Raw genomic sequence first — 23,631 nt, forward strand, 5'->3', positions numbered from 1 at the left:
GGCGGCGATCTCAACCTTTTTTGCTTCGCTGCGGCGCTTTGTGTGGGGGTGGGGGGTCCAAGATGGATTCCTGCCGTCATTCTCTGCTGGGAGACCGGGATCCATCCTCCCGCCCTCTGGGCCTCGCCGTCGGATGCAATGGGGAGGCTGCCTTTCCCCATGTTGGGGTCGCGAGCTGCCGGGGTTTGATTGCAGCTGGGATTGCTCCTCTGGCGTTTCTCGCTGTCCCACCACTATTCCCGAGGCTACCGGGGACAGCTCAGCCCAGTCTTTCTGTCCCGATTCCGATTTCACCCCTCCTACCAGTCCAGGTGAGCACTGTTGGCTTATAATTTCATACGTTGGGCTTCCGTGTAGTTTTACTTTCTGGAATTTCTGGTTATCTTTTGTTTTGAGGTAGTTGTATTCCTTTCTAGTTGTAGAGGGAGACTGAGCGTGTCTGTCTAAGCCTCCATCTTGGCCGGAAGTCTAACATTTCTTATAATACTGGTTTGGTGATGATGAACTCCTTTACTTTTCTTGTCTGGGAAGCTTTATCTCTCCATTGATTCTAAATGATAGCTTTGCTGAGTAATCTTGGTTGTATAGCTTCTTGTTTTTCCTCAGTTTGACTATTTTGTGCCAGTCTTTTCTGGCCTGCAAAGTTTCTGTTGAGAAATGTACTGACAATCTTAGGGGAGCTCATTTGTTGGTAACATGGCTTTTTTCCTGCTGATTTTAAGATACTCTCTTTGTCTTTAATCTTTTCATTTTAATTATGATGTATCTTGGTGTGGTCCTTTTTAGGTTTATCTTGTTTGAGATTCTCTGTGCTTCCTGGACTTGTATGTCTATTTCCTTCACCAGGTTAGAGAAGTTTTCCATGACTATTTTTTCAAAAAGAGTTAATCCCTTGCTCTCTCTTTGTTCTTACTAGCACCCCCATGATGTGAATGTTGATACATTTGAAGTGTCCCAGAGGCCCCTTACAATATCCTCATTTTTTTGATCCGTGATTTTTTTGTTTTTTTCCCCCCCTTTTTGATGTTCTGATTGGGTGTTTTCTGCTTCCTTATCTTCCAAATATCTGATTTGATCCTCTGCTTCATCTATTCTGTTGATTCCCTGTAATGTATTCTTCATTTTAATTATTGTATTTTTTTCTGACTGGTTCCTCTTTTATGCTTTTTGTCACAGTTTTTATGATTCCTATGTCTTTGTTGATGTTCTCTCTAAGTTCCTCCACGCTTTTGTTAAGTTCATTGAGCATCCTTATAACCAGTGTTTTGAACTCTACATCTGGCTGATTGCTTGTCTTGTTTAGTTCTTTTTTTTTTTTTTTTTTTGGCATTTTGTTCTGTTCTTTTATTTGGGACATGTTTCTTTGTCTCCTCACTTTGGCTGCCTCTTTGTGTCGGTTTCAGTGTATTAGAAAGAGCTGCTATGTGTCCCAGTCTTGATAGAGTGGCCTAAAGGAATAAGTGTCCAATAGAGTCCAGTAGCACAGCATCCTCAGTCACCAACGTGAGCACTGCAGGTGCACCAGTCATGTAGGCTGTGTGCACTCTCCTGTTGTAGCTGAGTCTTGATTGCTGTAGACATGTGAATGGCAGGGATTTAGCCCCAGGCTGATGGGCTGCATGGACTGGCTGTGACCACCATGGAGGATCTGCTGCATAGGAGTTGACCCCACAAAGAGGACTTGCTTCAGTGGGTTCTGGTGCTAGCTGAGTCTACCCTTGAGCGTGTTGCTCCTGGGGTACTTTGCTGTTGTCTGATGCTGTCCTCCATGTGTACTGGTTCTAGGACCTCTTGGGAGGTACTAGCCAAGGTCAGCTGCCACCTATGCCCTGCTTAGCACCACCCAGTCTGGGCTATAGAGCAATCTGAAGATGGCTGCTACTTGTGCTGAGCTTGGAATTGCCTTGGAGAGGCCAAGATGTGAACAATGTTCAAGGTGCTGCTAGTGCTGGGCCTGGGGCCACTTAACAAAAGATATGATCATGCTGAGGCCAGATGGTGCTTGTTTGAAAGACTTTAAAAAAGTTTGCAGCATGAGCCAAGAAAGGCTATTTGTATGGAAAAGTCCCTGGAAATGGCTTGGGTGGGCCTGAAAGTTGAGTGGTATGGGGTCTCAGGGAACCACCAGGGCAGTGTTATCCAGGCTGATGGAGACTCAGATATGGTACCCACCTGCTGGCTCTGTGAGGGAGGGCTCAGCAAAGGAACGATGACCTCTGCCAGCACTTCTGTCTGAGAGAACACTGCTCTTCTTGCTCTGGCCCTGATGCCAAACAGTTTAGTTCCCTCCTGTATGCCCCTTGCACCTTTTGAGCTACTGCCCTAATGTTTGAGCTCAGAACCAGTCTAAGTCAGTGTGGGCACTTTAAGAGGAATTCCTGAGACTTCAGAAGACTCCATTTCACTCAGCTATCCCCCCTTCTGGTTTTCACAGCCAGAAATATTGGGAATTCTCTCCCTGGGGGTTTTGGTGCGAGGCTGAGGCCCCTTGCTCTTCAGGGTGCACCTCCATAGCCAAGATATCCCGCCAGCTTTTTAACCACTACATGTGTGTGTGGGACTAGCTCATTTTGCATTTCCACTCCTCCTACCAGTCTCAATGTGGCCACTTTTTTAATATCCTTAGTTGTAGAACTTCTGTTCAGCTAGATTACAGGTGGTTTTGTAGTTTGGTTGTAATTTTTATGTGGTTATGGGAGGTTCCCAGCACCACTTTTACTTATGCCACCATCTTGACTGGAAGCTTGATTAGAAAATATAAGCCCTGGCTGTTGTGGCTCAGTGGATTGAGCCTTGGCCTGCGAGTCAAGTGTCACTGGCTCGATTCCCAGTCAGGGAACATTACTAGGTTGCATGTCAGGTCCCCAGTTGGGGGCGCGAGTGAGAGGCAACCACACAGTGATGTTTCTCTCCCTCTCTTTCTCCTTTCCCTTCTCTCTAAACAATAAAATAAAAGAAAACAAATAAATTAATTTATTAAAAAAAAAAAGAAAATATGGAACTGCTGAGCTATTAGGAGCTTTGTCTCATTAGTTTAGTCAGTTTAACGTAGAAGGTCTAAGGTAAGAAAAATGTTATATTTATGTTACTGGTCCTCACAGTAACATTGTGATTTCTCTAGGAGTTCAGAGATTTGCTCAGCCAGCTTTTACAAAAACAATTTCATCATACCTTAAATTAGCCTATTTAAAAAGAGTATAGTTCAGCAAATAAAAAAGTGACTTCCGCAGTAATGTCAAGTTTATACTACTATATTTAGTCATTCCACTATGAGCTTAAAAGCAACTCTAACTACTGTGAGTTGAAAATACAGCAACCAATAAAAAAACTGTAGGATGTAGTTAGATGGACATTTAAAGTATGGATTTTACTGTCGTGAAGATACATGAAAGTCTTGACTAACTGTTATGCAGGCAGTGGTGTGCTGGCATCATTTCTTAATGGCTGTGAGAGATGCTTGTTAAACACTTGATTATTAAAATTTAAATAATACCTTACAATTAAATAAATTTTATTAAAACCAAAGATAATTTGTCATCAAAACTAATCACTTCTTATTTATATACTACATCTTGTTATTATTGATGCTTCTGGAGTTGTATGTTTATTTTATCTCTATGGTGAAAATGTAACATGATGGTGTACATCCCTTCCAAATTCTGCCTTCAATGTCATTGTATTGGTAACTTGAAGTCAGCCCTGTTGGACATATTTACAGCACAGAAATTTTCAAATGTTATGAATCAAGGCTTTTTGTTTGTTTTTGTTTTTAAGTTGACTGTTAAACATTTACTAGCATACCACTGAACAAAGGTGTTCTCTTGAAGCAACATTCAAAAGAGAATAATCATAATATTTTGGAAGAAAAATCACAAGTGTTTTCCAAAGTTTACCTGTGAGATACTGACTAGGGGCAAGATGAGGAAAGCACTGATCACTAAAAGAAATTTTAAAAAAATTCTTTGGGGTTTCCTTAGAAGGTAAAAATTGGAATTTAGAAAACTTAGTTAAGTCCTGTGCTCTGAGATGGAGAATGTATTAGACATCAAAAATTTTTAAGGTACTCTTTATTCAGCGATGCCACAGAAAACAAATTTTATTGTGCTTAAAATCATGCTTTAAAAAATGAACAAAACTTATGGTAAGTTAACTCAATTTTTAAACCTACTTAGAAGAAAGAATTATGGATTTTAATAATGACTGTTTTATTGTTTTTGTTCACTACCTTTTAATGGTGATGCCTTAAAAGACATTCATTAGCCAAAGAGTTGAGAGCAGAAAAAGTGGTGAAGAAAGGTTTAGAAAGACATGAGTTTGAATATCATCACTTCTGGTAGATCTACAGAATAGAACATGACTTTGAGAGCTTACACTGCTCCACAGAGGCAGGTAGACTTAGTTTTGAGTTAGTGCTTCTTAGGGTTTTTGAACTCAGGATTGAACTGTTATTTTTCTTTATGAAGGAGAAAAAAAGGAAGCACGGCAATGACAAATCCTGAAAAGTTGGGATAAGGTGCATTAATTTATTGTTGGTCATAAAGGAAAGAATGGCCTACAATGTTAGCTTATACATGGATACTTGTCAAAGCAAATCACCTGCAGACAACTGCAAGGCCAACGTGAATGCTTTCACTGTGTGGATTTAATCACTGCACTGACATGAAGTCTGAGAAAGTCTATATGGGTCCTGAACAGCTGTTGAACTTTTCTAGCTCTTTGGCCTGTGGACAATCTCAGTGATAGTCCTAAAATGAAGATCATCATCAATCATCCTATCCTACATGTTCTTAAATAAGGACCCCACTGAAACACCAATAACTGGTAGCAGATCAGAGATCTTTCTAATACAATAATAACCTCTCCCAAGAAAATATATTAATTACTTTAGAGAGAGGCTTGAAAATATTGCTCCATACCACTACTTAACTGCCTGAGTATATTCTTCAGGAATTCTCCCACTGAGATCGTAAGACTGTAAGGGGGAAAAATATTTGTAATTTAAATCCACATACCTAAATAAATTCAGGTTCTTAAGATTATGTTTCAAGACTTAAGACAACATAGTGTCAGTTCTTTATGATTCAACTTAGAGAAATTTAAAGCAATAGTATCTGAGTAGCTGAGATGTCACCAGGAGACACATGCTGGCTGGCAGGCAAAGGGCATGTGGACAGGAATTGTCCTCATGGGTTTTCCTGCATCGAGGGTCTGCTGCCAGCATAGTGGGCCTGAAACCTTAAGCTTTTCATTAAAGTTGGGAAGCTGCCTTGTGCTAACAAAACCAACAATAATTTTAAATTCACAAATAGAATGATCATATAGGTTATGAGGAATTTAATTGCTAAGGATGTAATTTTATTAGTAGTCTAAAATGGGCCTTGCTTATTAGAAGACTTACAAAGAAAGTCAAATTTAAATAAAGAGAATTAGCCTTATTATTCAACATGCAGTGGTATGAGGTTTCAAAATATATTCTGTTCCTCTTCATGAGAGTGAAGTCTGAGATACCAGGTCCTACCAGGACGAGTATCAGGACAGGGACTGCCGATTTGTCTTTTAATTCTATGTTGTTCAGAATTTTCCCTATTGAACTTCTGCCCTTCAGATGGACCGTATAAGTGGGTCGTGCAAGCAAATTCATGGGGCAAGGGAGAATAATATTATAATTTCCATTTTTGCTTATCTTCATTTTTCTATTTTTATGTACAATTTATAATGTACATGATATATAATTAAAATACAAAACAGTCTACGGTGCAAATTTTGTCTTGGTCACTATTCCAAGGGCTAAAATACATCATCTCATTTGAAACTTAGAATTGCCTTGTGAAAAAAAATATACATGAAGCCTAGATTAGTCACATAATCTGTTTAGAGTAAAGGAGCAGTGATTTAACCCAGGTTGTCTGGCTTCAGACTTTATGCTCTTAACTACTACACCAAGATGCTTTCCCTACATATAATGAATGAAACTACACACATCAGTGAATGATGTTTATTGGTAGTGCCATACAAGTGAGTGCTTCTGTAAATCTATAAATCTCATCCTGTTCTTTCCGAGTTAGGACAGTCTTTCACATGTCTTTGAACATACCATGCTCTGATCTGCAGGTTTTGCAGTTGAAATGTCTGTGGGTAATCACAGCTCACAGACACCCACCACCATGTGTGCTGATATTCCTAAAGTGATTTTCTGGCATCACCTTTAATAATCATAAAGTCCTAGCCAGCATGGCTCGGTTGGTTGGGCATTGTACTGCAAAGTGAAAGGAAGACGGTTCAGCTCCCAGTCAGAGTACATGCCTGGTCTGTGGTCCTGGACCCTGGTTGGGGGTGTGAGAGAGGCAACTGAGTGATCTCTCTCTCTCTCTCTTTCTCTCTCTCTCTCTCTCTCTCTCTCTCTCTCTCTCTCTCTCTCTCTCTCTGTCCTTCCCTTCCACTCCCTCTAAATAAATAAATAAAATCTTTAAAAGGCATGAAGTCACTCTGGCAACATTTACTGTCATTAGAGTTAATGAGTGTCCCTTTCTTATAACTAATTCAAAGACCAGAGAATTCCCCACTCAGCTTGTTTAACATGCAAAAACATATCTGAGCGTGCAGGCTTGTGCTCCCCTCCTAAGTGTTCTCATTTATCTCCATCACAGGTAGGCTCATTAGGCGAGGAGGACTCATTCAAGAAGGGAGGTTAGTTTCTTTCATTTGAGTGTGGCAAACACCCACATGCTTAAACACATGCAACAGACCAAGAGTAATTCAGAAAATAGCACCAAGTGTAAGGAGGAAAAACATTTTTTTGAAGTGAGATTCTTCTTAAAGGTGTTTCTTGCTGCTTTACTTGGCATCTTGCTAATGCAACTACTGGGCTATTTTAGTACTAGTCTCCATGCTTACGGGATGTAGCATTGTGACTTAAGCCATCTGTTTTAACATCTTATAAGATATCACTCTTTGCTGCTTTTAGCAGGTGAAGCTTTCAAACAGCAGTTCACGAAACCTGTCCCTTTCTTTCTTCATGCGTTACCTTTTTCCTCATTAAAATATTCTGGGCATCCTAGAGCTAACTTTTCATTCCACTCTTGCTTGTGTACTTCAGTGAAATAAGAGACAGTTAGTAAGATGGAGACCATGTAGTTGTAAAATATTTTGGCTAAATATCAATCTTTCTATTATAATTGTACTTTTTTGTTTTGTTTAAATCCTGAACTTAGAATTTTAAAAAGCTTGAAGAACATGGTGAGGGGCGGTGAACATAATGATGTGCTGCAAATGCTTCGAGTTGCTGATTCATTTGTCCTTTAAACTGCATTTCCCTAAGCCCTCGGAACCTTCTTAAGCTTTCACAGCTTCACTGTCATTGCTATGCGATATGACATTGAAATAACTCACTTTTGCTCAACTTTTATGTCATTCCTGTCCATATTATTAACTCAGTGGGCCAGAATGCTAATAACTTTAAATAGCCCATTGGTTGTCATAGTAACTGATATTAAAGTTCAATATAAACCTGTCCCTTGGATTCACAGTTAAATTATTTCTGGCATTAAATTCTTCAGGAACTCTGTGGACTGACCATAGGCCATAGGATTTTATGTCTGAATGAGGAGCTGATGCAGTGGCATTTATTTTCAACTCCTAGTGGGATGCTTTGTTCAGACTCAGTCCAGTTTGATCAAATGTTTGTTCCGAGAACCCCGAGAAGGATGCTCATCTAAACAGGAGTTATGTAGACAAAGTCATCCTTTTTTCTCTTTTGATACATATTTTATTAGTTTGTGCTAATACATTCTCATATTACAAAGGCAATTTAGTATAAGAATATTTCTTTTGATATTTGAATCATCTGAAATAACACAGGATCATACATAAAAAAAATTCATTTGGATAACAGCAAAAAGACAAGTTAAACAACAAAAATGTTTCATTTCTTACAGGTAGGTATTGAAGTGGACATGATTTGGTTTTCTTTTTAAAAGCCCCCAGAGACAAAAGCAGCTGAAAACCTAACTAAAATGATTTAAAAATGTGTTTATTAAACTACTCATTTCTGGCACCATTTTCTTTTTTCTGTTGTTTTGATGCAGGTTCTTCTCTGTCTGTTTCTTCTGCTCTTTTTACTGGTCCAGATGCACCATTTCCTCACATTCATTATCACTGTCAGGTTTAGTTTTCTTGCCCTGAAACTGTACTTTTTCCTTTAGCAGATTCAGTCTGGCAGCTTTATTTCCCTTTCCTTTTCCTTTATATCTGCAACCTTTGACTTCCATTTGTTTAGGGATTCTTATTGATCATCTATAATTTTTCTCAATGCTTCTTTTCCACACCTCCATCTAGTATTTCCCTGTCACTTCTTTGTTCCTTAATTGTATGTTACCATTATTTTCATCTTTGGCTTTATCCACTGCTTCCTTGGTTTATTCTTAAAAGAGAACTAATCCCTCTTTTGCTCCTCTGACAGTCTATCCATTTTATTTCACCATGATTTGAGAAAAGTATATGCAAAGCTTCTCTACAGGTCTGAATATCTAGGTCTCCTGATATTTCCAGCAAGCAGCCAATCTTTTCTTCTACAGATTTTATTTCAGCATTTTCTGCTAACTTTTGTTTTTCTTCTTGCTCTTGTTCTCTTGTTTAGCTTGTAATTTAGCATCCACTTTATTTTGCTTTCTTTCTTAATTCGTTTTTTTTTTTTTTTTTTTTTTTTTTTTTGGTAAAATAATCTTCCTTGAAAAGTATTATCAGATCTGTGTCTTTGTACTTTTGTTCAGGGGTTTCCACAAACTTTTTAGCATATTCAATGCTAACAAACATAGCAAATATTTATACCTTAAATGCTTTGTGCAATATTGTTTTTATCTGAATTTCTTTATACCTGACCTTTATCCTCTAACCATTCTTTCTTATGTCATCAAGAGTTCCTTCAGTAGAGAAGCCTTTAAAATATAAATAGGTCTTTTTTTACATAATTTGTATACTAATCAGTCACTTCAGGGAGGGGTTTGTTTGGAGATCTTCTGGTTTTAGTTTTATCTTCACTTATTTCCATGAGTTCTGCCTTTGATTTGCTCAGTGCTTCTACTATTACATTCAAGTCTGTTGTCAGATGGTTTAACCTATTGAATTTTATCATTGTTTCCAAAGATACCCAGCCTTCATCCAGGTTGATTTGTTCCTTTAAAAATTTGCCCTGTGGCAAATTAGAGAAACCAAAATAATGCTCATTTGACAACAGATTTTGGCCTCCAGAGCAGCCATTATTTTTGTCACAATTTTTGGCCATTGTGACTCCTTAAGGTGCCCGACTCCAGAGCCGGGCCACGGAAACTAACAGCAACTGCAGTATCTTCTCTTCCCAGCGCTGCTGGCTGGCCAACCAAGTTTTACTTTTTTCAATTGTGCTTATTCACTGTGGGTCTTTTCTGTGCTTTTTCCTCTTTTACTTACCTTTGCAATGATTTCTATAATGCTTCTAAACTATTTTTAAAATCACACTCTGAGGATTGCGAAGAAAGAAGGCACATTTAAAGAAGCCTTTTAGGAGATGACTCCTAGGTACATCCTATGCTCTGTGTCTAGGGGCGGGGCTCAGCAAAGACTTTCCCTCCTGCTTAAAGCCTGACTGTCATCCTTCATGTCTTTTGTGTCACTCTTTTCCCCAAAATACATGCATACATTAAGCAGACAAAACTTGATTATAGTTATACGCAATCTCTGAGAGAACGCCGACTATATATTTAAACTTAAATATTTCCTTATCTTAGATATCAATTCATGTTGCTTCTATTTAAATAACTCATTGTTCTCATCTGGACTTTTTAATCTTTCTTCCATGTAGTTCAGCTCTCCACATAGAATTACATTTGGGGCCATCCTTTTCTTTTGTCCCCTAAATTACCATTTTCCACCTAGCACCAGTTGAGTCGGAAAGAATTTTCTCCCTTTATCTCCGGAAATGCAGAGTTATTTTCTGTCTAGGCTCCCACCCCCACCTTCCAGAAGAAAGAATACTTTATTATCAGCAGCAGCTTATCTGTTGAATATGTATGAAGTGTCCTAGATGTTAGACAGTCTTGACAGTCTCTTATATAATAATTTGGTAGTGACATTGAGTCCTCTCCTTTCCCCCATATTTCTTAAAGTAGACCCTTTTCTGTTCTGAATATGCAATATCATGCTCAGCTCCTGGGTCCTTCTATATTCTCTCCAATTCCTCAGTTTTCAGATTTCACTGTCCTATGACAAGCCCTTGATACCTCTTCAGGGGAAAGGCTAAGGGAGTAAACCCCGACAGAAAATCCGGAGCCGGAGTCCCTAAGGCGGTTTGACGTTGTAGTCAACACCGGCAACTCCTGCGGCGCACCTGAAGCCAAGCTGTATTGACTCCGTCTTTCCCTTGGACCCTTCAGCTGCGAAGAGAGGGGGGGTCTGCTGCATGGGCAACAGCTGGCCCTCCATATCACCCTGCCCAGGCTTTGTAGCTTCAGCTTCACTGGAGAGGACACTCCAGCGTCATCGCAAGATGTCGATTCAACACGAGAGGAGACAGATACCGTGTCACTCCCGAGTCGGACTGCACAGCCATTCTCGGCGGTGCAGATAGACTCTTAAGAAGCTACACCATCGTCTCTCGAGACGGACGGCTGCCGACGACGACGACGATGACAAGCCCTTATTTCTAAAGCCATTTTTCTTCTCAAAGTTCCTACTCAGTAGCCACATTTAGCATACTGTTAAACATTACTAATGGGTTATTAATTTTGTGAACTTTCAGTCAAATATCGCTATAAGAGAAAAGGGTTCTGTGTTCAAATATGACTTAGAAAACCTCAATTTAAACAAACCAAACAGGTTTCCTCATCAGATAACAATTAATATTATGAATTTCTTATGAAGGGAAGAAAAAAGTAGCATTTTTGAAACCTGCCTACCTTGTTAAACATTTTAGGACCTTCATTTATGAGCACCCCCACCCACCCCCCACTTTTAAGGCATAACCTACAAACATGGGTCTGAGTAGAGGCATAAGGTAATCAATCTTATTATTTTCAATCTCCATGAGTATACTTTTCTGAAATTGATATGCTTGAGAAAGGGTTGGTGGTTTTAAGTTCTTTTCTTCTGCCGATGATAATCACTCTTACCTTTTATACAAAAGGAAAAAAAGGTCATACTGTTAACAACCTTAATCTTTTTTACTGGTGTATTACCTGAAGGTAAAAAAACTTCCAGGGCACCAAACAAATGGAAATTATGATTGCTGTTGAAAAAGTGAATGACTTATGTTTAGGTAACAAATTATTTTGCAGCTAGAGTAGTTTTCAATTCTTTTTGCTTTCAACAAAATTGAAGAGGGACCTAATGGAGTTGTCAGTTGATAGGTGACTGGAAATAATTTTTGATGGTGTAACATGGCACTATTGATAGTCTTCCCAAAGCTTGGAAGAATTCCAAAGAATTAAAATTCCCATATTCTTATTTATGTGAACAAGTTTCTCAGTTTTTAATTAGGAAAATGAAAAATAGAAATGAGTAATGTGAACCATTAGTTTTATTCTAGCAATAAGTCATGATCATTCAATACACATGAATTAATTGGGAAAAAAAGAACCTCATCCATCTGATTAAGAGATACATTTCCAATAAATACTTTTCAAAAAGTGTGACATATTTATATTGTTTATATCAATTATGTACTGATATACTTTTAGTGATGACTCAAAGAACTTCAATCTCAACCTCAAATATACTCACATTTCCCCCATAGGTAATTAAACTATTGACTAGTAAATGAATTTCAGCATTAAATATATTACCTCAAGATAAAATTCTATAGAGAAAAGTTGAATGAAACATGATTCAGGGAGAAAAAGAAGTGAAAAATATCTGTTAATGGATGATACTATCAAATTGCTGTATGTACCGTGGATCTATTTTTCAAATGTCACAACCTTTTAATAGGCAAAAAGATGTTATAAAACTTCTTCCATCTCATCTAGAAGAATAGATCTTGCTAAATGTACAATATCAAAGATGTTATTGTTAAAAGCAGCTATTAGAAAGGGGGAAACAATACAAACATAGATGTTCACTTTTAGTCATGGGTGAATTTATTTAATCTCATGTCAGAACTAGCTTCATGGTGGCAGATTTTAACATTGGAGAGAAGCTTCCTTTCCTTTTTTTTATGTTGAACGTTTTGAAATTAAGACATATTTCACACACCATAAGACTCACCACTGTAAGATGTACAGTTCAGTGATTTCAGTGTCTTCACAAACCATGGATTCATTTTTTAAAATGATGTAACCATGTTATTTTTAATCTCAATCATTACAATGCTTCTTTGTAATTAAACTTATGAGAATAATATTAGATGTTAAGCTAAATATATGTGAGGGTTACATTATTTTTCAAAAGTCTTTTAGGAGATATATGGGCAGTAAAAGTTCAAAGGCTACAGTTCTGCTTAACACTTATTGGGAAGCGTTGATCTGATGAGACTCCAGGTTCTTGTTCTGTTTCCCAGGTTTCCATGTCCGTCCCTCATCTCAGGATGTGCGGCTCTTTCTCAGTGGAGATCTTGATGAACTATGAAGGATTGATTATGCATTTATTTAGATAACTGGCAATAGTTTTGGAGTTCAACCATCATAATAATTTTATTGAGCAACTCTTCAGTACCAGGCACAATTGCAGGCATTAGACAAACCAGCAGTGAATGAAAAAAAAAACCAAAAATTTCTGTTGTCACAGATATTCTGATAAATGTAAGTAGGAACCTTACATTTATTCTATACTCTTAAACCTACATAACTTTAACTACATACATATACAGTACCACAAAATTCTGCAATATAGCAAAAAATCTGCGATAAATAATTAAATATAATATTTTAAAAAATCCAGCGATACAATGAGGCCATGATAAGTGAACCGCGATATAGAGAGGGACTACTGTATATAAGTAAAACATAAGACTAATAGATAAGGAGAGCTGAAACAAGAAGTCTGGTTTTGGGAAAATTTCAAGGAAGAGCTGATATTTTAGTGAATACCTGAAGGAGGTACGGGAATGTGGCAATAAATTTCTGGAAGAGGAAACAGCAAGGACAAGATCCTTGAGATAAGATCACACCAATTATTAATGAAGAAAAGGTCAGTGGCTGGACTGGTGTGAGCTGTTAAGAGTATGAGAGATGAGGTCTGTGAGATCTGATAGAAATGCAAAATGTACAGCTGCTATGGAAAGTAGTATGATGATTCCTCAAAAAATTAAAATATATCCAAAATAACTGAAAGCAGGACCTCAAAGAAATATTTGCACATTCATGCTCTTAGCAGCATTATTTAAAATAGCCAGGAAGTGAAAAAACCCGTGTCATCAACAGATGAATGGATAAACAAAATGTGGTACATACGTGCAATAAAATATTATTCAGTCCTTAAAAAAGGGAAGGAAAGCTTGTCACATGCTACAGCATGGATGAAACTTAAGGATATTATGCTGAGTGAAATAAGCCAGTCACACAAATACGAATACTGAATGATTCTACTTATATGAGGTATCTAAAGTAATCAAATTCATAGAATCAGAAAGTAGAAAGGTGATTGCCAGGGACTAGGGAGAAATGGAAATGGAGAGTTGTTGTTCAGTTGATATAAATTTCAGCTTTGCAGGGTGAAAAAGTTCTGGAGATCTGTTACACAGAAATGTGAATATACTTAATACAGCTGAATTGTACTATTGAAAATGGTAAATGGTAAAAAAAAAATAGTATTTTCTGTTGAGACATTACACTTACCTTGTCCTTATTCCAACCCCTTTGTTAACTTATTCTTTTTAAAAAATACTTTATTGTTTATGCTATTACAATTGTTCCACTTTTTCCCGCTTCACCCTCCTCTACCCAGCCCACCCTCCACTTCCATAATCAGTCCCCTCACCATTGTTAATGTCCATGGGTCCTTCATATATGTACTTTGATTAATCCTTTCACCTTCTTTCAGTCAGTCCCCACTTCTGATGTCTAGTAGCAATTCTACCATTGTATGAAAATAATAATTGTCCCTTCACATATTTGTGTTTTCCACAAGAATGTATGCTCCCTGAAGGCAAAATTGGAGCCCTATTCTCCCTTGCATCTCCATAGCTAAGTAATAAAAGAACTGTAACATGCACCTGATACACCTTGCTGACTAAATGAGTGAGTAAAAAATAAGAACATTGGACATTGGCTATATCAGCCATTATTGTCAACACAGCTTAAATACATATACATTATAAAAGGTCAAATCGGGAATAAGACACAACACAATCGAATGACGTGGAAGTACACAGACATATTTCTTAGACATAGGGCTCTACTGTGCCAATATGACTTTTTCATCCATTAATTGTTTTGTAAATAGAATAGATTTTAACTTTAATTTTCATGAAAATTACTCACAGGTGGCTGAACTTGAATAGCAAGTTATTTTCTCTATTTCATAAAGTAAAGCTGCCAAAGAATTATTGACTGAGATATTGACCATATGTTAGATTTTTCCTATTTCAGGCATTTCTGTTTTTCATAAGATATTATACTGTTAGAAGTGTTTTCTTGCAAAATTAAAATATGTAACATGTCACACATAAATGTTATTTTCTTCCATTATTGAGACATCACTCTCACCCTGTCCTTCTCCTTATCATTTGGCTAATTCTTTCTGTATTCTAACATATGGAAGTGTTTAGCATTTTGATATCCATTTAGCTTTGGATTCAGGTTGTCACTTCCAAACTTTGCTCCTGTTAACACTGATGTTTTATCACCAAAATAGAATAATGATGTTATATCTCAATTTGCAGGAAAAAAACAGTATGTTAACAGATTAAATTTTCTTTCTTCTTTTTTTCGAAATAAAGAAGTAGTATGAATTTATTGAAATGTTTTAGTATAGTGTTAGAAGATCTTACAATCTTATATTCTAAACCAATACAAGCACCATCTTATCTAACAAAGGACAGCTATCATATAAATATCTGTAAGTTGACTGATATAAGTTGGAGGCCGAGTGATTTCAGTATGTTCACATTTCTCTGGCACCCCTTTTTGGCTAGATATATACCAACTCTGCCAGATTAAGTTTTCTTTTATCTTTTTTTAATGTTTAATCCTCACCTGAGGATATTTATATTGATTGCAGAGAGATAAGGAGAGTGTGGGAGGAGGAGGAGGAGGGGAAAAAGAGAATGAGAGAGAGAGAAAGAGAAATATTGCTTGGTTGCCTACCAAATGCACCCAGACCCGGGATCAAACCTGCAACCTAATTATGTACCCTGACAGGGAATCGAACCAACCACCTTTTGGTACATGGGATGATGATCTAACTGAGCCACTGGCAAGGGCTAAATTTTTTTAATTCTACCCATTTCATCCATAAATAATTTTAATCCCTTAGGACTATCATTAGTTCACAAGATTATGAAAAAATAAGTAGCCAACCAATATTAATAGGAATGTGCAAAATTGTGATTGAATATTTTATTGTTATTTTTTTAGACAGTAACTGTGTATGTGTATTGTCATTGCATTTTATGTAAAAATATTAATCCACAATGAAATATATCACAACTTTATTCTATTCTGGAAGTGGTCTGTCTCAAGAAGTTTGAGAATTTGTTATTTATTATAAGAATATCTTATTTTTAACAATGTTTCTATACTTCATGAAAATCATTATTTAGGACTCTAGTTTTTTAAAAAATATGTTTAGTGATTATGCTGTTACAGTTGTCCCAATTTCTTTTTCCCTTTGTTCCCCTCCACACAGTGATCTCCCTCCCCCCCAGTAGTACCCCCCTTTAGTCCATGCCCATTGGTTGTACACATAGTTCTTTTCAACATCTTCCTATCTACTCCACTCCCTCTGACTATGTTTTAATTCCTGTACCATCTCCCTCCCTTTCCCCCTTCCCCCTCCCCACTGACCTCCCCCCAATATGTTCCCCATACCTATAATTCTTTTTCCACTCTTGTTGCCTACTTAGTCTGCCTTTGTTTCGATTCCCTAGCTTCTGTTGTTGGTTGTTGTGATACAGTTTTTATTTCAATGTTCATAATTTTGATCCTCTTTCTCCTAAACCAGTCCCTTTAACATCTCATATAACAGTGGTTTGGATCTGATGAACTCCTTCAGTTTTACTTTGTCCTGGAAACACTTTCTCTGCCCTTCCATTCTGAATGACAGCTTCACTGAATAGAGTAATCGTGGCTGTAGGTTTTTGCCTTTCATTACTTTGAATATTTCTTGCCAGTCCCTTCTTGCCTGCAGAGTTTCTTTTCTTTTCTTTTTTTAAAATTTTTATTTATTTATTTATTTTTAGAGAGAGGGGAAAGGAGAAAGAGGGAGAGAAACATCACTGTGTGGTTGCCTCTCACACGCCCCCAAATGGGGACCTGATGTGCAACATAATTATGTACCCTGACTGGGAATCGAAACAGCGACACTTGGTGTGCAGGCCAACGCTCAATCCACTGAGCCACAGCAGCCAGGGCCTACAGAGTTTCTTTTGAGAAAGCAGCTGAAAGTCTTATTGGGACCCGTTTGTACATAGTTCTCTTCTCTCTTGCTGCTTTTAAGATTCTCTCTTTACCCTTAATTTTTGACATTTTGATTATAATGTGTCTTGGTGTGGTTCTCCCTGGGTCCAGTATTTTTGCAACTCTCTGTGCTTCCTGGACCTATAAGTCTATTTTCTTCCCCAGGTTCAGGAAGTTCTGCTTCATTAGTTTTTCACATAATTTTTCAATTTCTAGTTCTTCTTCTTCACCTTCTGGCAACCCTATAATTCAGATGTTGGCTCACTTATAGCTGTCCCATAGGTTTCTGAGCCTTTCCTCATTTTCCTCACTTTTCGTTTCCTCTTTCTGCACTGGTTGACTGTTTGTTCCCTCCCTATGTTCTGATTTGTTGATTTGACCCCTGGTTTTCCTTCCCTCACCACTTGTAGTGTATGTATTTTCATTCATTTCAGCAGGACTAGCCTTCATTCCTTCCCCATCTTGTTTAAGATCCGCTGTTAGAGCGATAAGCTTTCTTATAATCATAGCTCTGAACTGTGCCTCAGAAAGATTTCCTATCTGCTCATCAAATACATCCTGTATTTGCTGTCTGGTCAGCTGCGTGATTGGGATCTCAATCATGAATCCTGCCATCCTGACAGTTTGTGTTTACCTTTGTTTCCTGGTTGTGGCTGTCATACCTCCTATGTTATAGGGGATAGAGCTCCGTGCACTCATTACTATTGGGTGACCCTTCTCACCACACTGTGGCGCTTTGTGTCAGGGCGGGGGTCCAAGATGGATTCCTGTCATTCACTCTCCGCTGAGAGACCAGGAGCCTCCTCCTCTGTCCCCATACCCTCTGGCCCTCATAGTCCGAGGCAATCGGGGTCTGCCTTCCCTGGCATTGTAATCACCAGCTGACAGGTTTGGTCTGCAGCCAGGGGTGCTCCCCAGGTGCTTCTCGCCTCCCCTTAAATACGGGTGTCTGTGCTTACTGCAGTTCCACCGCCTTTGCCGCAGCTGCCGCCGCCAACAAACCTTGACCTCTCCTTCCCAGCTTCGCCCCTTCTACCCGTCCAGACGAGCACCACTTGTTTATAATTTCATACGTTGGACTTCCATGTAGCTTTATTTTCTGGAACTTCTGGTTATTTCTGGTTTTGCGGTAGTTGTAGTCCTTCTTAGTTGTGGAGGGAGACAGAGCATATCAGTCTAGGCCTCCATCTTGGCTGAAAGTCTCTAGGACTCTAGATTTTTAAATTTTTATCTTTTCACAAAAGTATGCCCCCTCTCCTCTTTATGTGTAAAAGAGCCTGATCAAGTAAGACATGACCCTATCTTACCATGTTACAAATCTGGATTGAGAAGCCACTTGGGCATAGTGCTGCCTGGGGTAGGAGTAAGATTTGCGGTGAGGGAAAGGCAGGGACAGTGCTAAGGCCTGACACTGGGGCGCTACAGCTACTTGCCTTATTTCTAATAGCCTCTTCCCTTCCAACCATCACGGAATGGAATAGCAATAATAAGGGAAACCACCCTGATCAGGTACTATTAATTTTTCTTTGCAACTTTATCTTAAAGACAAGGTAAAATATTTCTTTATGGCACCTTACTAGTAAATAGAGGTAGATAAAAATTGAACCCAGGCAGTCTTTTTTTTTCTTTATCTTGATTGTGTTTAAATCTTGTTTTTTTTCTTTTAAAATAAGTATATGTTATCTTGTCTTGAGTGATATCATTTTACTTCCAAACATCTTCAAACTGGTGACTGTATAAGTGTGGATGCCTTATTGGTTCATGGGAACGTTAAATAGCTTGGTGCACTTTGTGTGGAAACAGTGAACATGTGATATTCACTTGTGGTAACCATACTTTTACTGACAGAAAATAACCATGACTTGTACGATAGTTTCTTCATCTTTAGTATAACAATGACCATGATATAGCATATGATACTACAAGGTCAGTTAGTCATAGTAGACAAAGCCCAATATTCCTTTCATTCATGTAATAAATATTTAGTACCTACAATGTAATGGGACTATTCTAACCTTTGGGAGTGAAATAGTGCACAAGATAGCAGTTTATATTTTGGTGGAAGAAATAAATAATGAACAAATAAAATAAATGACATAACTTCTAATGGTGGTAAGTGCAATGGGGGGAAAAGTGGGACTACAAGGTAGAGAGAGACTGGGTAAGGGATGGGATGGTCAAAGAAAGCTCTCAGAGATGCTATCTTGCTGAGCCATCTAAATGATGAGAAACTACTGAGCCAAGTGGAGATCTTGGTAGGGTGTATGAGGCAAGAGGTTGAAGGGAAACCTTCTGGGTAGATGAAAAAGTAGATGGAAAGGTCCTGAGGCGGGGACCCGCATGAAGAATTTTAAGATTAGAAAAGCAAATATATATGGGCACAAAAGGTACTACAGACACTTTGAAGCTCAGTAATAGGTAGGCGTGATCGGAAGACTTTGAAGCAAGAACATAATTAATATGTTTGATCTGAATTTAACATCATTATTTTTTATTTTTTGTAAGAAGAATGGACCACAGGGGAAAAAGGAATTAAAGCAAAGCAATATGTTAAGAGGAATTGATAGATTTCAGGTGAGATGATAACAGTGGCCTAGAGTGGGGTGATATCAGTTACGATGTTGCAAAATGGCTAGATTGGGATATATTTTGGAAGTTGAATAAACAGGATACTGAAAGATTCAAGAGAAGGATCAGAATGACTCCAATAATTTTGTAACTTACTGGATGTTTAGGTCATTGAATAAAACAGCAAGTAAGACTGGGCACTTTTTGGAAGATGTTAGGTTTCATCCCAGCTTTTACCACTGAGTTTATTGTAATTAAAAAAAAAATCATTTAATTTTTTTATGTTCATTTCCTCACATAGTGCAAAGAATTTTAATCACGCTGAAATGAGCTAATATATGTGAAAATATTTAGCATAGCTCATGGCATAATAAATTTGTGCTCAATAAATTTTTAATATACATGAAACTTTGAATCCTTTAACATAGTGAATTCTCCCCATACACCACACATTAAATGTTAAAAATTTTATTACTATTTATATTAGCATTATCCTTGTTATTTTCCTGTATTGCATAGCAATACAATGATACACTGCACAGTGGGCAGTCAATAAACATGATAATCAACATTAACCAACATCATTAATTGACAAACAAGTTGAATAAAAGTAATAAAAATGATTAAAATACTTAAAACTTATAATATGAAGGAAATAATTCATTTTCAGCAAATTCTTTTGGAACCAGAGCCCAATCAGAAAATTTGGAATTGTATCCACCTAAGGCCAACCAGAGACCTCTTGTTGAAGATATAAATTCTTTCTGATCCTGGTGGTCATGTGTGAATATCTTACAGGAGATCTTCAAAATAATTTGTAATAACATATCATTAGATTAGAATTATAGGGATTTAATCACTTACTCATCTGGGCCTTAAAATAAATTCATAAATTTACGAAGATAAATATGGACCCTATCCACAGATGCTCTTTGCTTTGGCAAAGGATGTTCACTTTCTCTTGAGGCATGGATCTTTCTGTGTGCCATAATTTTTCTTAAAGAACGTAAATCTGTTGACTCATGTTAAAATCTTATATGTTAAAGTACATAGGACTGTATTTATTGGGTTGCCCAAAAGTCCATTTAATTTTTTCCATAAAATAAAGACACATTTTTTATTTTCACCAATAACTTTATTGACTTGGATATTTTGATTACGTTGACTATGTCCTGCTATTGGCTTCCAGTGGGTAGAGGCCAGGACTAGTGCTAAATGCCTTCCAATGCATAAGACAGCCCCAGAGCAAAGATTGTTTGACCAAAATGTCAATAGTACTAAGAAACTTCACAAACGATTTTTGACACATTCAATCAGTCACAGCATCTTCTCCATACTGCACAAATTATTTTTGTGTATGTTTCAGTTGCACTTTTACCTTTCTTGAAATAAGAAAGCATAATACACCACAAATTTTCATCTTCAATATTAAATGGCTGCACAAAACTTCACCAATTTTGACTTTTTAAAAAAAATGCATGCTGATATGACAGCTGTCACAATACAGTCTAACAAAACTGTTTTGAATGAAGTTAAAGACAATTAAGCACTACTAGAGCCATCTTACAGAAAAAAAATAAACAAACTTTTTGGCCAACTCAATAGTTTGAGTTTGCAACATTAAATAGGTGTATGCTGGGCCTTTGGCAGGGGAAAAAAATTGAACTCACTGCTTCTTGCCACCACCCAGTACAATATTTATCAAAAGTTAAATGAGAAGACTATTTTAAGGCAGTTTTTAAGGACTTATCTGTGTCTTCAGTCAATACATTTATTCTTTTAAAATGTATGTATTAAACAGGTCTTATGAGACATTGCACCAAATGTTGAGGATACTATAACAAATATGTTGAATATGACCCTGACACTGAAGAAGCTCAGAGTCAGTCAAGGAGTATAAGAACCAAGACACTTCTCCACGGATGCCTCATGTTTCTGCATGACTTAAAAGCAGAGGGACTGATTCCTTTTGTTCCAGATGATCTTTACAAAGGAGTTTATATAACAAACAGCCTTGAGAGATAGAGTGTTTCTGTCTGGACAATAGTCAAGCATGCTTACTATTCAGTATAAAAAATCTGGGTTTCTTAGGACAGGAAAACTGTCCAGGTCAGGGAGTTTCCTCCTCAAAACATGGCTGAAATCTGGGGAAAGCGTGATGTTTCTATATCAGAATATTCATGTGTGTCCAGTCTACAGTTCTATAATACACCACCTATATATTGTTTTGTGTTCTTACCATCCAAAGTCAAGTCACCTTCAATAGCCATTTACCCCCTTTACCCTCTTCTATCTCCCTCAACCTTGCTTTCCCTCTGGCAATCGCCATATTGTTGACTGTGCCAATGGAGAGATGAAAAAAAAACCCAACTCATAAACCTCACCTTTCAGTTGGGAGGGGGAGTAGCAAGTAATTTATAACTATGTTTTAAATTTGCCACAATATCTTAAGTCATACTTTTTATGGAATATTAATTTTTATGGAAGGATGTATTAAGTTATTCAATGGTGGATAAGTAGGTAAAGAAGTAAATAATACAACTTAAAAATACACTTTCATACAGAATTCACCAACATAGCCCTGAACACAGCATGGCCTGCTCCACATTATCTGTTGCAGATATTGAGTATTTTGCTCTCCCAAAGTCCAGAGAATTGTTCTGACTTCAGCAACAAAGGTTGCCATGAAAGGGTTCAGACTGAGGCTGCATTCTTTGATCTAGTTTAAGGATAGGAATGCAGTGACTCAGTGCTAACCTAATGTAAAGCTGTGTCTCACTACAGACACCGCAGGGGCTGAGACACCCCCCTTCTGCCTCAGAATTTCTCTTCAAAGCCTTGTATCTCTCACAATCCTCCTGAGACTTTTTAAGGCATTTCTGAGGCCCTATGAATACAACCACAACAGACTGAGTATTCTCATAGCTTTTCCTGCAGTGTGAATGTGTCCCTGCTGTGGAAATGCCGAGTAACTGGTCAATTGTCTTCCATTACCTCCTCTACTCATCAATTCTTCAGGAACAGGAGCTGCTTACACAAAGGGAAAGAAAAAGAAGAGACTTTTAAAAGTTTGTTTTTCAGTCAGTGAGTGTTTTACCCATCAGTCTCTGAGCTTATCTCTTACTTTTTATAGGAATTTTTACATCTTTTTCTCTAAAAAAGAAATTAGGTGTTCTATGATTAATCTCTGTGTTGTCTTAACAACAAACTCAGAAAAAGATTCAGTGATCATAAGAATTTTGGTAGAAGAAATGAATCGAAACATAAATTTAATGTTTGGGTTTCAAATATATTATTTGTTCTAAGTTCTTATAACAGTGTCCATTAAAATTATTTTACCAGTGTTAATTGAACTTATTTACCAGTTATGACAGAAGCCAAGATTTTATCACTTTGACAACCTTAACAGTGTGTTGCTCTTAAGCAAACTGTTTTGTTTTCCAACTACTAAGACTTACAATTATTCTGATGCTCAACAATTATATTACTTTAAAAAGCAAAGGGAAACTATCAAAAATAAATAAAACCAATACACTATAGTTTGCTTGATTTCAACCATCTGCCAATTTTAAGACTCATTTTATTACTATAAAACTGTGTAACTTCAGTAAGACATTATATCTTTTAAAATATAATGTTCTTTTTGGCTGTAAGTACTATCCTGTCTGAATCATTTTCTTGTGGCTACTGTGTAGCAACAATTTTCTGCAAGTTCATAGAGAAAATTATCTTTTGTCATTATTTTTCTAAATTTTCTAGAATGACATTGTCTCTGTATCTTCTAAACAATTTATGTAAGATCCAGAAAGAGGTTTGCTCATTTATTATGTTTTATTATTGCTATTATCCACCTTATATGTTTTTTTAAGATGAATTCATCAATTTCTTCTCTTCCACCCTTTGCATAATATATATTTATTCTTTTATGGATTTATTTACACTTTCACCAATTTAACAGATATATATTGACCCTATCAATCTGAAACTCTGCAAGGCTCTCTGAAGTATACACACATGTTTACTTCTGCTCCCTCTCCCTTTCTGGAAGAGCTCCACGGTGGGATCCTTTGCTTAAACGCTACTTTTCCTCCTCAAGCCTAAGTTATACAGACTCAGAGACTCTTTATCTACAAGGCTTTTATTTTCTTTGTGACCAGGATGGTCCTGGCACCAACAAACCAACTCAGATACAGCCTGAAGAATAATCTCAGCATTAGAAACATAAAGTAATTTTAATTAATAGAAAGTACATCAACAACAAAAAATCTGCACTATATATCTATTATTTGCAGAAATAACCTCTTCTAGTACTGCCCATGAGCATCAGTGGAAGATTGGGAATCTTCCTGTCCCCCAAACCCAAGGCTGGGGTCTTACATTTTTCTGGTATTACACTCTCAGGGTTTCATTTATATATTGGAGTTGTTGTTTTTTTCCATCTATCATAGACTCACGAATTCATTTGTTTTTTGTTTTCTTC

The 23,631-nt window shown here is 37.3% G+C and overlaps 1 protein-coding gene and 1 pseudogene across 1 annotated transcript in view; one reads left to right on the forward strand and one right to left on the reverse strand.

The window, feature by feature from the left end:
• MDGA2 (MAM domain containing glycosylphosphatidylinositol anchor 2) overlaps nt 1-23,631 on the forward strand; it is an 849,851-nt gene that overhangs the window by 414,403 nt on the left and 411,817 nt on the right. The gene's annotated exons all lie outside the window — the stretch shown is intronic.
• Nucleotides 8,038-9,280, reverse strand: LOC150015772 (lupus La protein homolog; annotated as a pseudogene).

Source organism: Furipterus horrens, unplaced genomic scaffold (assembly GCF_987537825.1).
Source record: "Furipterus horrens unplaced genomic scaffold, mFurHor1.1.pri manual_scaffold_3, whole genome shotgun sequence".
Lineage (NCBI taxonomy): Eukaryota > Metazoa > Chordata > Mammalia > Chiroptera > Furipteridae > Furipterus > Furipterus horrens.